Source organism: Psammomys obesus, unplaced genomic scaffold (genome assembly GCF_907164565.1).
Source record: "Psammomys obesus unplaced genomic scaffold, mPsaObe1.curated_primary_1811, whole genome shotgun sequence".
NCBI lineage: Eukaryota > Metazoa > Chordata > Mammalia > Rodentia > Muridae > Psammomys > Psammomys obesus.
Window position 1 is genome coordinate 956,458 of NW_026590412.1, and position 14,508 is coordinate 970,965.

The 14,508-nt window shown below is 37.9% G+C and overlaps 1 protein-coding gene across 4 annotated transcripts in view; it reads right to left on the reverse strand.

Annotated features, from left to right (window-relative positions):
- Tab3 (TGF-beta activated kinase 1 (MAP3K7) binding protein 3) overlaps nt 1-14,508 on the reverse strand; it is a 94,589-nt gene that overhangs the window by 55,708 nt on the left and 24,373 nt on the right. For 3 of the 4 annotated variants that reach the window (XM_055607331.1, XM_055607328.1, XM_055607329.1), the window contains exon 3: nt 14,229-14,312. The gene's annotated coding sequence lies outside the window, so the exon portion shown is untranslated. Of the gene's footprint in view, nt 1-861; nt 966-14,228; nt 14,313-14,508 lie in introns of all 4 variants that reach the window. The other variant, XM_055607330.1, reaches the window with a different exon arrangement.

A 14,508-nucleotide genomic window follows, 5' to 3' on the forward strand; every position in this document is an offset into this window, starting at 1 on the left:
TGTGTGTGTGTGTGTGTGTGTGTGTGTGTGTGTGTGTGTGTGTGTGTATTGTTTCTGTGTGAGTATAGCACCAATGAGACACCCAGTTTCAGGTATTAGAACATTTCAGGTTTCAGATTTTCCAACCAGGAATATTCAACCAAAACATAAACTCTGTGCAAAAAGTACAAAACGTAACAAAAAAATTAAAATCCAGAAAAGATTTTGGTCCCCAGATTTGAGGTTAAATTTATTCAACCTGTACATCTCTTCAGTGTATACAACTGACTAGGTACAGAGCCTAGCAGAGACTTAAGTGTTCAGAAGATTTTAAGTGAAATTGAGAGAAATGGAACAAATTTAATAAGAATTATTTTAATCAAATTTGCCTGTATTTACAGAAATAGTAAAAACGTTCTTACCATTGAGGGACTGCCATATTCAAAACAACTCATGACTGCTTAACTGAAGTTATACTAAAAAACTTCTGAGGGTTAAAATTTCGTAGTAGCTAAAACAAAAAGTCATTTTTTTGACCCAACTTAGAAATTCTTACAATACAAAGCCAGCATAGGTATCTTATTACAAGAAAGAAGAAAAGACAATTATTGATTTCAAAAGCCATGGCTCAGGTTCCATCCATATAGTTCACAGCACTCTGTCAGCACAAACTTTCCATTCAATTTATCTCTATTACTAGCTCTCATTTACTAAATAACTATGCCTTGAAAAGTAACTATAATTAGCTATACTTTGCAAATGAGAAAATGAATTCGGAGCAAATTAGGGCAAAATCATAACTAAAATCCAAAATTTGCTTTCTCCAAAGTTTGGTTTTACACTGTTCCTGGTAGGTATCATTAACAATTCCCGTATACATACTCGCAGATGACATCCTTTCTCTCACTGGCTGGAAAGAAAGAGAGTGAACTCTTACTGACTTGTCAACGAAGCCGGGATTTCCGAGTATATGGAAAGATGGAAGTCTAGGAGTAAAGGAAAGAATTCTAGTACAAACTAGTTAGCTTATTTTAAAGGTTATACAAAGTACAGAGCTAGAGAAGATGCCTTTTGTAATGAGATTATTTACGTATTCCTTATCTTTTGTTTTACTTTTTCACTCCTTATATTTTATTTGATTTTATTGAAAATAGATTTTTTTTTTGAGTGAGTACAGTGGCACACCTGTAATCCCAGCACCCAAGGATACACACAGAAACCCTGTTTCAAAAGACCAAAAAAAAAAAAAAAAAAAAAAAAAAAAAAAAAAAAAAAAAAAAACAAAGGAAATATTTTTTTCAAACACTATTTTCTGATCACAGTTTCCTTTTCTTTAACTCCTCCACACCCAAATCTACAATTCTTTATCATTCTCATTAGAAAACCAATTTAAAAAAAGGCAGGAAAAAAAGAGCCAAAGAAAAAGGCCAAGAAACACATACAGATGCACATAAACTTGCACATATAGCAGTCCCAGGAGAACACACAATCAGAAACCATAATATAAATAAAAGACCTGTAAGCTTAAAACAAAAATAACCAGACAAAGCAGTATGAGAAAACTGTGCTCTGCAGACCAGGCTGGCTTCAAACTCACAGAGATCCACCTGTCTCTTCCTCTGCTAAGACTGAAGGAGTATACCACCACCAAAGATAAAATAACAGCAACAACAATCAAAAACAAAAACATGACAAGCATACTATTAAGTTTTGTTGGCCATCTATTGCTGCACATGGACCCTCTGCTTGAAGTGGTTTATATAACCAGTGAGACTATCCTGGAGAAAACTAATTTTTTCTTTGTCAGTGGCTGTCAATTGAAGATAGTTTCTGGGTAAAGATCACTTCCCCTCTCAATGCTGAGACCCCACGCAACGTAGAACTATGCATGCTGCCACAGTCTCTATGAGTTCATACATGTATCAGTCCTGCTGTTTCTAGAAGGCCTTGTTTCCTTGGTGTCTTCCATCCACAATGGCTCTTATACCCTTTCTGCCTCAAGGGCCTCATGGACCCCTTCCACCTCTCCAAAACAACACAGGCTATTGCCAAGGCTATTGACTGCCCTACACAAAGTGATGGTAAGGCCCTACTGCTGAAGACAAACTTACATAACTCATTGAATACACGAAGGAAGTTGAGCTGGTGCTACCTAGAACCTTCACACCTACTGACTAGTGTTCATGGTACAAGAATGTACTCTGCCTACTACCAGAAGAGAAAAGTAAACATTAAAACAGATACAAGCCCTCTGCTCTATAATTCTGAACTGTCTGAATAATACAATTGTACAATAGCAGAACAAAAGATACGGAATTAACCAACCACTGTGTGGTTAGATTTAAGGCCTACTCCATGAGATAGAACCCATGCCTGACACTGCTCTGATGACCAAGGACCTGAGACTAGACAGCTCATACATGGGCTTAGGGAAAACCAAATACTACTGCTAAAAAAACATAAAATAAAGTGAATCCTAACAAGGTTCTGCTATATTCATAGATCAGTGTCTTCTCAGCCATCATCTCATGTATTCTTTTCTTTTTAAAATTTTTACTTCTTTTTTCCAAGACAGGATTTCTTGGCTGTACTGAACTCACTTTGTAGACCAGGCTGGCCTCAAACTCACAAAGATCCACCTGCTTCTCCCTACCTGAGTGCTGGGATTACAGGTGTATGCCACCACCACAGGACATCTCATGTATTCTTAACAATGCTTGCCCTGATGACTAAGGACACTCAGCATTTCTTTAAGTGTATCTCCACCATTCCATCTTCCTCTATTAAGAATTCTCTGTTTAGCTCTGTACCCCATTTTAATTGGATTACTTGATTTGTTGTTTTTTAACTTCTTTAGTTCTTTATATATTCTCAATATTAACCCTCTGTCACACATAGGGTTGGTTAAGATCCATTCCCAATCCGTAGGCTATCGTTTTGTTCTGACAACAGAGTCCTTTACTTTACAGAAGCTTTTCAGTTTCATGATGTCACATTTATTGACTGTTGATCTTAGCACCTGTGCTGTTGGTGTTCTGTTCAGGAAGTTGTCTCCTGTACCAATGAGTTCAACACTCTTCCCCACTTTTTCTTCTAACAGATTTCTTTATCAGAGAAATGTAAATCAAAATGACCCTGAGATTTCACCTTACACCCATCAGAATGGCCAAGATCACAAACTCAAGTGAAAACACATGCTGGAGAGGGTGTGGAGAGAGGGGATCCCTCCTCCATTGCAGGTGGGAATGTTAACTTATAAAACACTTTGGAAATCAATCTGGTGCTTTCTCAGAAAATTAGGAATAGTGCTTCCTCAAGATCCAGCTATACCACTCCTAGGCATATATCCATATATATGCTCAAGTATACAACAAGGACATTTGCTCAACCATGTTTGTAGCACCTTTATTTGTAGTAACCAGAAGCTGGAAGCAACCCAGATGTCCCCTCAGTTGAGGAATGGATACAGAAATTGTGGTATATTTACACAATGGAATACTGCTCAGCAATTAAAAACAATGAAATCATGAAATCTGCAGGCAAATGGTAGGAACTAGAAAAGATCATCCTGAGTGAGGTATCCCAGAAGCAGACAGACACACAGGGTATATATTCACTCATAAGTGGATATTAGACATATAATATAGGATAAACATACGAAAATGTGTACACCTAAAGCAGATATATACAAGAAAGAGGACCCAGTCAATCCCTGGAAAAGGTCCTGGGGACTGGCGGGTGCACAGACGCCATCCTAGCACAGGGCCTCTGTTGCTCTCAGTGTGGTGTCCTCAGCCGCCCGACCAGAGCAGGACACACAGCCTCTGGCCCAGAGCAAGGCTCTCAACCTCCACCCCAGAGAGGAGCACACAACCTCTGGCCCAGAGCAGGGCCTTCAGCCTCCAGGCCAGAACGGGGCCTTCAGCTACCCGCCCAGAGGGGAGCACTCAGCTGCCAGCCTAGAGACCTGCTGCATGTCCAACTCACCATCCCAGACAGAACCGTGGGCCCCAGTGCATCAAAGACTGAGTTTCCCTGTTGGGAGAAAACCCCACAGCTAGGGAATCAGCAGGTTCTTCAAGAGGGCTGTGACTGGAAAAGAGTGTAACAACAGCAACAGCTTACTAAATGCAGAGCGAGAAACCCAGCAGCAGGGCAGCTGTCTCCAGGACTTCTATGGGTGAGAGGAGAGCCACCCTGCCTAAAAAAGACCACAGTTACCACTAAGGTCTATATGCCTGAGCAAGTGAGCAATGGCAATTCCTGAGAAACACAGAACATTCAGTGATGATACGCAGAAAGCGGTGGAGACCTCCTTCAGGAAAAATCATCTTCCAGCCAAGGGGATTCCCCCCACCCCAGGATTCCAGGAAGCACCAGAAAATAACATCTAACACCTAAAATAGCCCAATAGGTAGAGGTCAGTGTAAAAGCTCAACAAATAAAAGGCAGAGCAATATGACCTCTCCAGAATCAAGTTATCCAGAGGTAAGAAGCCCTGGATACTCCAGCATAATTGAAATTCAAGAAGATGACCTTACATCTATGCTGATTAAGATGATAATAGAGGAAACAAATAAAATAAGTAAAGAATTAGAGGAAGAAAAAGTCAAACAGATTATGGCCATCCGTGAAAATACATGGGAAAATGCAGCCAAACAGTTTGTGGCTTTCAGAGAGGAAATAATTAAATCACTGAAAGAAATAAAAGAAACAGAGAAATGTTCAAACAAGCAGTTGAAGAAACTAAAGGAAAATAGAATCAAACAGGTGAAGGAAATCAACAATACAACTCAAGACCTGAAGATAGAATTGGAAAAATTAAAGAAAACACAAACGGAAGAAAAAACGAAGAAGAAGAATTTAGGGAAGAAAACAAAAACTACAGAAGTAAGCATAACCAATAGACTATAAGAGATAGAAGAAAGAATCTCAGGTATGGAAGATACAATGGAAGAAATCAATGCATCCAATAAAGAAAATGTTAAATCCAAAAAATTCCTGACACAGACCATCCAAGAAATCCAAGAAAACATGAAAAGACAAAACCTAAGAATAACAGGAATCGAGGAAAAGAAGATTCCCTCATTCAAGGCCCAGAAAATATTTTCAACAAAATCATAGAAGAAAATTCCCCCAACTTAAAGGAGAGGCCTATAAGAATACAAGAGGCCTACAGAACACCTAATAAATTAGACCAGAAAAGAAAATCCTCCTGCCACATAATAATCAAAAGACTAAGTATACAGAACAAAGAAAAAAATACTAAAAGCTGCAAGGGAAAAAGGCCAAGTAACATATAATGGCAAACCCATTAGAATTACACCTGACTTCTCAACAGAGACGATGAAAGCCAGAAGGGCCTGGATTGTTATCATGCCGACCCTAAGAGAACACAGATGTCAGCCCAGGCTACTATACCCAGCAAAACTCTCAGTCATCATAGATGGAGAAAGCAGGATATTCAATGACAAAAACAAATTTAAACAATACCTACCAACAAATCCAGCATTACAGAAGATACTAGAAGGAAAAATAAAACCTAGGAAAATGAACTACATTCAGAAAAACATGGGAAACAAATAATGTCACTACAACAAAACTAAAAGTAGTCAAACACAGAAACATACTACCACAGCCAAGAGCAAAATCAAAGCATCTAACAGCCACTGGTCATTAATCTCCCTTAACATCAACGGACTCAACTCTCCAATAAAAAGACACAGACTAACAGAATGGATATATAAACAATATCCAACAATATGTTGCATACAAGGAAGGAAAGGAAGACCTCCCCTATCAGCAGACTTGGGGAGGAGCATGCATGGAGAAGGGAGAGGGAAGGTGGGATTAGGAGGGGAGGCGGGAGAGGCTTATGGGGGGATACAAAGTGAATAAAGTGTAATTAACAAAATTTTTTTTAAAAAGAAAGGCAAAGAAGATGGACATCAGAAGAAGAAGAAAACAGGGAACAGAACAGGAGCCTATCACAGAGGGCCTCTGAAAGCCTACCCAGCAGGGTATCAAAACATATGCTGAGATTCATAGCCAAACTTTTTGCAGAGTGCAGGGAATCCTGTGAAAGAAAGGGAGATAGAAAGACCTGGAGGGATCAGGAGCTCCACAAGGAGAGCAACAGAACCAAAAAAATCTGGGCACAGGGGTCTTTTCTAAGACTGATACTCCAAACAAGAACCATGCATGGAGATAACTTAGAAACCCAGCACAGAAGTAGCCCATGGCAGCTCAGTGTCAGAGATGATTCCAAAATAATAGGAACAGGGACTGTCTCTGATATGAACTCATGGGTTGACTCTTTGATAACCTCCACCTGAGCAGGGAGCAGCCTTACCAGTCCACAGAGGAAGACAAGAAGCCAGTCCTTATGTAACCTGATAGACTAGGGTCAGATGGAAAGGGAGGAGAATCGCCCCTATCACTGGACTGGGGGAGGAGCATAGGAGAAGAAGAGGGGGAGGGTGAGAGTGCAAGGGATGGGGGAGGGGGCAACAGCTGGGATACAAAATGAATAAACTGTAATTAATAAAAATAAAATAAAAATTAAAAAAAAGAAGCACACCTAAGTCACAAGGATAGACATTACCCGAGAGTAAAGTACTAGAAGATGGTTTTCCAAGCAAACGGACCCAAGAAGCAAGCAGGAGTATCCATTCTAATATCTAATAAAATAGATTTTCAACCAAAATTAACCAAAATAGATGGGGAAGAAGACTTCCTATTCATCAAAGGAAAACTCCATAAAGAAGACATCACAGTTCTGAACATCTATGCCCCAAATACAAGAGCACCCACATTTCTAAAAGAAACATTAATAAAAGTGAAACCACCCATAGATCCCCACACATTAACAGTGGGAGACTTCAACACCCCACTCTCAACAAAGGACAGGTCAACAAAACAGAAATTAAACAAACAATGACTCTAACAGAGGTCATGAATCAAATGGAACCAACAGACATCTACAGAACTTTTTACACAAACAAACAAAACAAACAAACAAAGAATTTACCTTCTTCTCAGCACCTCATGGAACCTTTTCCAAAATAGACCATATAGTTGGGTGCAAAGTAAGCTTCAACAGATACAAAAATATTGAAATAATCCTATGTATCATATCTGACCACCATGGACTAAAGCTGAACCTCAACGACAACAAAAATAGCAAAAAAGCCTACACACACATGGAAACTGAACAACTCCCTACTCAATGACAGCTGGGTCAGGGAAGAAATAAAGAAATGAATTAAAGTCTTCCTAGAACTCAATGAAAATGAAAGTACAATGTACCCAAACTTATGGGACACAATGAAAGCTGTGCTAAGAGGAAAGTTCATAGCACTAAGTACCTTCAAGAAGAAATTCAAAACATCTCATTCAAGCAACTTAATGGCTCACCTAAAAGCCCTAAGGGGGGCAAAAAAAAAGCAGACACACCAAAGAGGAGTAGACGGCTGGAAATAATCAAACTCAGGGCTAAAATCAATAAATTAGAAACAAACAGTTCAAAGAATCAATGAAACCAAGAGCTGGTTCTTTGAGAAAATCAACAAGATAGACAAACCCTTAGCCAAACTAACTAAAAGGCAGAGAGACACTGTCCAAATCAGCAAAATCAGACATGAAAAGAGGCACATAACGACAGACACTGAGGAAATCCAAACAATCATTAGGTCTTATTTCAAAAGCCAATACCCCAAAATTTGAAGATCTAAATGAAATGGACAATTTTCTTGATAGATTCTACTTACCAAAGACCAGGTAAATCAATTAAATAGTCAATAGTCTTATATCCCTTAAGGAAATAGAAGCTGTCATCAAAAGTCTCCCATCCAAAAAAAAAAAAAAAAAAAAAAGCCCAGGGACAGATGGTTTCAGCACAGAATTCTACCATACCTACAAAGAAGAGCTAACAACAATACTCTTCAAACTATTCCACAAAACAGAAACAGAAGGAGCATTACCAAACTCATTCTATGAAGCCACAGTTACCTTGATACCTAAACCTCACAAACACCCAAAAAGAAAGAGAATTTCAGGCTAATCTCCCTTATGAACATTGATGGAAAAATACTCAACAAATTACTTGCAAACAGAATCCAAAAAAAAACATCAAAGATATCCACTCTGACCAAGTAGGTTTAATCCCAGGTATGCAGGGGTGGTTCAATATACGGAAATCCATCAATGTGATCCACCATATTAACAAACTGAAAGAAAAAAACCACACGATAATCTCCTTAGATGCTGAAAAACATTTGACAAAATCCAACATCTATTTATGTTTAAAGTCTTAGAGAGATCGGGGATACAAGGCACATACATAAACAGTAAAAAGGCAATATACAGCAAGCCTATTGCCAACATCAAACTAAACTGAGAGAAACTTAATGCAATCCCACTGAAATCAGGGACAAGGCAAGGCTGCCCACTCTCTCCATATCTCTTCAATGTAGTTCTTGAAGTCCTAGCTAGAGCAATAAGACAATTAAAGGAGATCAAGGGGATACAAATTGGAAAGGAAGAAGTCAAATCATCACTATTATCAGATGATATGATAGTATACCTGAGTGACCCCAAATATTCTACCAGGTAACTCCTACAGCTGACAAACACCTTCAGCATAGTGGCTGGATACAAAATTAACTCAAAAAAGTAGGTAGCCCTCCTGTAAACAAAAGACAAAAGGGCTGAGAAAGAAATTAGGGAAAGAATACCCTTCACAATAGCCACAAAGGATATAAAGTTACCTCGGTGTGACCCTAACCAAGCAAGTCAAAGACTTGTATGAAAAAAAATTTCCAGTCTTTGAAGGAAGAATTAGGAGAAGATATCAGAAAAAGGAAAGATCTCCTATGCTCATAGCTTGGCAGGATTTACATGGTAAAAATGGCCATCTTACCAAAAGCAATCTACAAATTTAATGCAATTCCCATCAAATTGCCAACACAATTCTTTACAGACCTGGAAAGAAAAATTCTCAACTTCATGTGGAGAAACAAAAAACCCAGAATTGCTAAAACAATACTCTACATAAAAGATTTTCTGAAGGTATCTCCATCCCTGATCTCAAGCAGTACTATAGAGCAACAATTCTAAAAACTACATGGTACTGGCATAGAAACAGAATGGTGGATCAATGGAATCGAATAGAAGACCCTGAAATAAACCCACACACTTACGGGCACCTGATCTTTGACAAAGATACCAAAACCATACAATTGAAAAAAGATAGCATCTTCAACAAATGGTGCTGGTCTAACTGGATGTCTACATGTATAAAAATGCAAATAGATCCATACTTACCACCCTGCACAAAACTAAAGTCCAAGTGGATCAAAGACCTTAATATAAAACCAGACACACCAAACCTTTTAGAAGAAAAAGTATGGAAGAGCCTTGAACTCACTGGCACCTGCAATGGTGGAAGGATCCCCTTTCTCCACACCCTCTCCAGCATGTGTTTTCACTTGAGTTTTTGATCTTAGCCATTCTAATGGGTGTAAGGTGAAATCTCAGGGTCATTTTGATTTGCATTTCTCTGATAAATAAACCTGTTAGAAGAAAAAGTCGGGAAGAGCGTTGAACTCATTGGCACAGGAGACAACTTCCTGAACAGAACACCAACAGCACAGGCTCAAAGAGCAACAATCAATAAATGGGACCTCATGAAACTAAAAAGCTTCTGTAAAGCAAAGAACACTGCCCTCAGAACAAAGTGACACACAGAGTATATACTCACTCATAAGTGGATATTAGACATGTAATATAGGAAATACCTACTAAAATCTGTACACCTAAAGCAGATAAGCAAGAAGGAGGACTCTGGCTAAAATGCTAAATCCCCATTCAGAAAGGCAAAGAAGATGGACCTAAGAAGAAGGAGAAAACAGGGAACAGGACAGGAGCCTGTCATAGAGGGCCTCTGAAAAACTCTATCCTGCAGGGTATCAGAGCATATGCTGAGATTCACAGCCAAACTTTGGGCAGAGTGCAGGGAATATTATGAAAGAAGGGGGAGATAGTAAGACCTGGAGAGGACAGGAACTCCACAAGGAGAGCAACAGAACCAAAAAATCTGGGCACAGGGATCTTTTCTGAGACTGATACTCCAACCAAGGACCATTCATAAAGATAACCTAGAACCCCTACAAAGTTGTAGCCCATGACAGTTCAGTGCCCAAGTGGGTTTCATAGTAATGGGAACAGGGACTGTCACTGACATAAACTGACTGGCATGCTCTTTGATCACCTCCCCTTAAGGAGGGAGCAGCCTTACCAGGACACAGAGGAAGACAATGCAGCCAATCCTGATGTGACCTGATAGACTAGATCAGAAGGAAATGGAGGAAGACCTCCCCTATCACTGTACTGGGGGAGGGGTATGGGTGGAGAAGGGGGAAGGAGGGTGGAATTTGTAGGGGAGGTGAGAGGGACCTATAGGGGGATACAAAGTGAATAAATTGTATCTAATAAAAACTAAATTAGAAAAAAATAAATAAAAATAAAATATATCTTAAAAAATAATGCTTGCCATTCTGCCTTACACATTCCATTACACAGGCACTGAAATGGATAACTGTATAGTATTTCATAATAGCATAAAGTACTCAAATGTAATAATCTCTTGAATACTAGATGATAATAAAATACTTTGAAGTAATTTACTTCGTCACTAAAAACTTAAACCAAAACATAGGCTCACATGAACCAAAAGACTCACTAGGGTTGAGCCTTTATTTCCTGTCATGTTGTCTAGTATGTGCATATACACACCTGCCTGGAGGCCTGAAGCTGTATCAGATGTCTTCCTTGATTGTATTCCCTTTATGTACTGGCAGGATCTGTGGCTGATCCCAAAACTCGTCCATTTCAGTAGTCTAGCTATCTAGCTTGTCCAGAAATCATAAATCTACCTCCTCAGTGCTGGGTTTACAGGTAACTTTTATATGGATAGTTCTAGAAATCCAAATTTGACTCATCGTACTTCTGAGGCAAGTGCTTCATCCACTGTGCTATCTTTCTAGCCCTCTCCTCTTTTTAAAGACAGGGTTTTGTACTTTAGCCCAAGCTGGCCCATAATCAACAGTGGTTTCCCTGTTTGAACCTCCCAAATGCTAGTATTATTGCTGTATGCCACACACGACTGGGATTCCTAATTTTGATGGCAAAACAAAGATTAGAGGGACAAAAATTATGCTTAGCAGTGGCATCATAGAGAGTTTCTTTGGTTGCATAGTGATCTCCCTAAATCAGGAGTATGGCCTGGCCCCACAAGGCACCGTGGTTTCTGTTACTGACAAAGCCTTAATTCTCTCCAAAGAATTCTTCCCGACAAGAAGACACTTTTCCATAGTTGTGCTCAACCATAATTCCCCACAGTCTAGAAAATGACATGGATACCTAAGTGTTTTGTTTCTACAGGATTTTCTGAGCTCAGTAAACACAGAAATTGGTCCTATTATGGCTCAGGGTGTTCTACCTCTGTCAGAACTTTAGTTCACTTCCTAAAATAAGCTTACTGATCTTCTGGGTTTGGTCTTGACGGTGTTAAAAAAGAAAGATCAACTATATTTTAAAATAGGATGACTTCACCTAAAAATATCAATATTCATTTTTTCAGAGTCAGACTACTTATAAGCAGTATCTGGCTTAAACTGAGGAATACTCAACAAGTTACTTAGAAAGACCAAATCCACACCACTTCTACTTGCCTAGAAGACACATATTAAGAATTCTGTTCTTGCTTCACTTATTTGCATATCTTCTAGATTTGTGGTACCTAAAATGTGTTAGAAGATGAATCAGTTTAGCGTGTCTAATGGTATATTACAATACTGATGCAGTAATGTGAGAAACAACATTTTATCAAGACTGTTCCAGAACTGGGGAGCTATTCACCACACTGGTCCCTCCCATCAGAAACCTCAGGAGCAGCAAATGACCACTAAACAATACCCTGGCTGACCACCTTGACTGGTGAGGCAAGCATTTCCTAGCCTTGAAGGAAAATATGTGTGTTACTATCTCCAGCTAAGATTCACTCATTTTTTGACTGTTGCGGCTAAGTAATAATAGTCAACAAAACTCAGGTATATATATACTAACATAATGCCTTGGAACTACCATTCATTTTTATGCCTAAGTGGACATTTTGATTTAAATAGTAGTTATTAGCTGTTATCTACATACCAAGCACCTGCGAAGTCCTTTACCTCATTTAATTCTCTCTCATGAGGAAGGTAATAATATTTACCCTTTATATGTGGGGGAAAATTGAGGTACACAGTGTTACACAAAGGATATAAGTAGAAGTCTATGCTCTTAACTATTTGTTTCCTGTCCTTCTATCTGGTAAGATCCTGATAACTGCATAAAGGAATATTTCAAGCAAATCTTTCTTTGAAACATGAGTATTTGTACTAGACTGGACATTTCATATTAAATGGCAACCAGAAGTGTCTGATACTGGAGGAATTTTTAAAAAGCAGATCTTTCAAAAACATGGTTGCAATTTCAGGACTTTTGTACAAGTATGTAAAAAGAGATTTGAAAATGATCATTGTTGTTTCTCCTAAAAGGTTTGTCCAATAATTTCCAAGATAAGCATCCTATAGGATTTTCATTATAGTGAAAATTAAGTTCAAATGGTTACAGATTTGTGGCACATAGTCCAGTCTCAATAAATGAAACCAAAATAGCATTTGCATTAAAATAATCAACAAAAACATTTTCAAGATAAATGTAACCCTAGAAACAAAATCATATTTGTGTTAAATTTAAGTCTAAAACATTCCCAAGTGATTATGTATTTGTTATCTGTAATCTATATGTTGAAGTATTTACAAATGTTTCTCTCTGTGTGTGTATATGTGTGTATAAAACATAACCATTAAATTCCAGCCAGAAAAATCAAAATAGAAATTCTCAATGTGAATTTCATTGACTCCTTTGGAGGTCTAACAACCCTTTCATAGGGGTTGCATAAGGCCACTGGAAAACACAGATATTTTCATAATGATTTATAACAATAGCAAAATTACAGTTAAGTGGAATGAAAATAATTTTACATTGGGGTCACCACAACATGAAACTGTATTAAAGGGTCACAGCATTAGGAAAGTTGAAAACCACTCATCTAGAAGAAATGACCACATCTAGCAACAAGCTAAGTTTGTAGTAGCACTCTTTAACAGAAGGAATCACAACCCTACAGAGGAATACATAATCCTAGAACTAGGTCAGGGATTCTACATGATAAGCTTGAAACATCTTACAGTGCCAGGAAATACGAAAGTATTCAACAAACAAAAGTCCCAAGATGATAGGATCCTGTCAAAATAACACAGGAAACAACTGAATGAACTTCTAATGACCATAGCTAAAAGAACTAAAACATCAAAATAAAGTAGTATTAGATTATGAACCAGAGTGTAAACTAAATACTGGTAAGTCCACACTGATAAATAGAAATGCTAAAATAATGCGGGTGGGGAGATACATCGCCCATGACTAAGAATTCCAAATAGTTTATGTAGATCACTTATTTACCTTCCAATTAGTTGGAACATAACTTCCCTCTCCTTAAGTGTGGTATATATACACTGCTTTCATTCCAAAGATCAAAACAGAACAAGACGAAGACAAAAGGTTAGCAATGTAGCAGAGAAACATGGCAAACATTTTCTCAGCCAGGTAAATCAAGGTCAATATTAGCTGTGATAATCCATATGGATAGTACAAACTCTGGATATGATTTGAAAACAACATCAAATAATAATTTATCTCTAAACCCTTCCTCTGAAATAATATATAACACCATTCTATAAGGAAAAATCTGAGGAACACTCTACCTGATCAACATTCCTCTTAAAACTGTCATAGTATCAAAAAAAAAAAAAAAACAAAAACCAAAAACCAAAGTCTTGAAAAAGTATCACAGCCAAGAGGAACCCAAGGAGACATACAACCAAATGTTATATAGTTTCCTGTATGGGAGCTTAAAATAGAAAAAAATAACCTGGTTAAAAACTAAGAAAATATGAACAAAGTATAGACTACAGGTAATAATAATGGTTCATTAATTATAAAAAGGCACCATGCTAACATATGATGTTAGTAATATAAACTGAGTATAAAATGGAAACTCTGTACTGTATTCTCAATTCTTCTGTGAAATAAATCTGTTCTTAAATTTTAAAGTCTATTTAAAATTAGAGAAAAAAATATACCTCAATATGTTCTATGAGTTCTTGAAGATTCTTTTATTCATATCTCCAGCTCTGAAATGACCTTCTTTTCAGTAGTCAAGGAATCTGAGAAAATGTAAAAATAGTTACCCTTTTTGCTAATTCTAGTGACTTAAGAGACTAGATGCTAGACTACCTTTTAGGGCAGGTGGCTCTTTGACAAGTATCATAACAAGCTGAATCATCTTTTTAGATAAAATTATTTTCTGTAGTAATTAAATACTGTATTGACCCATAGAAGAAGTTGCATTTCAAAAGGACA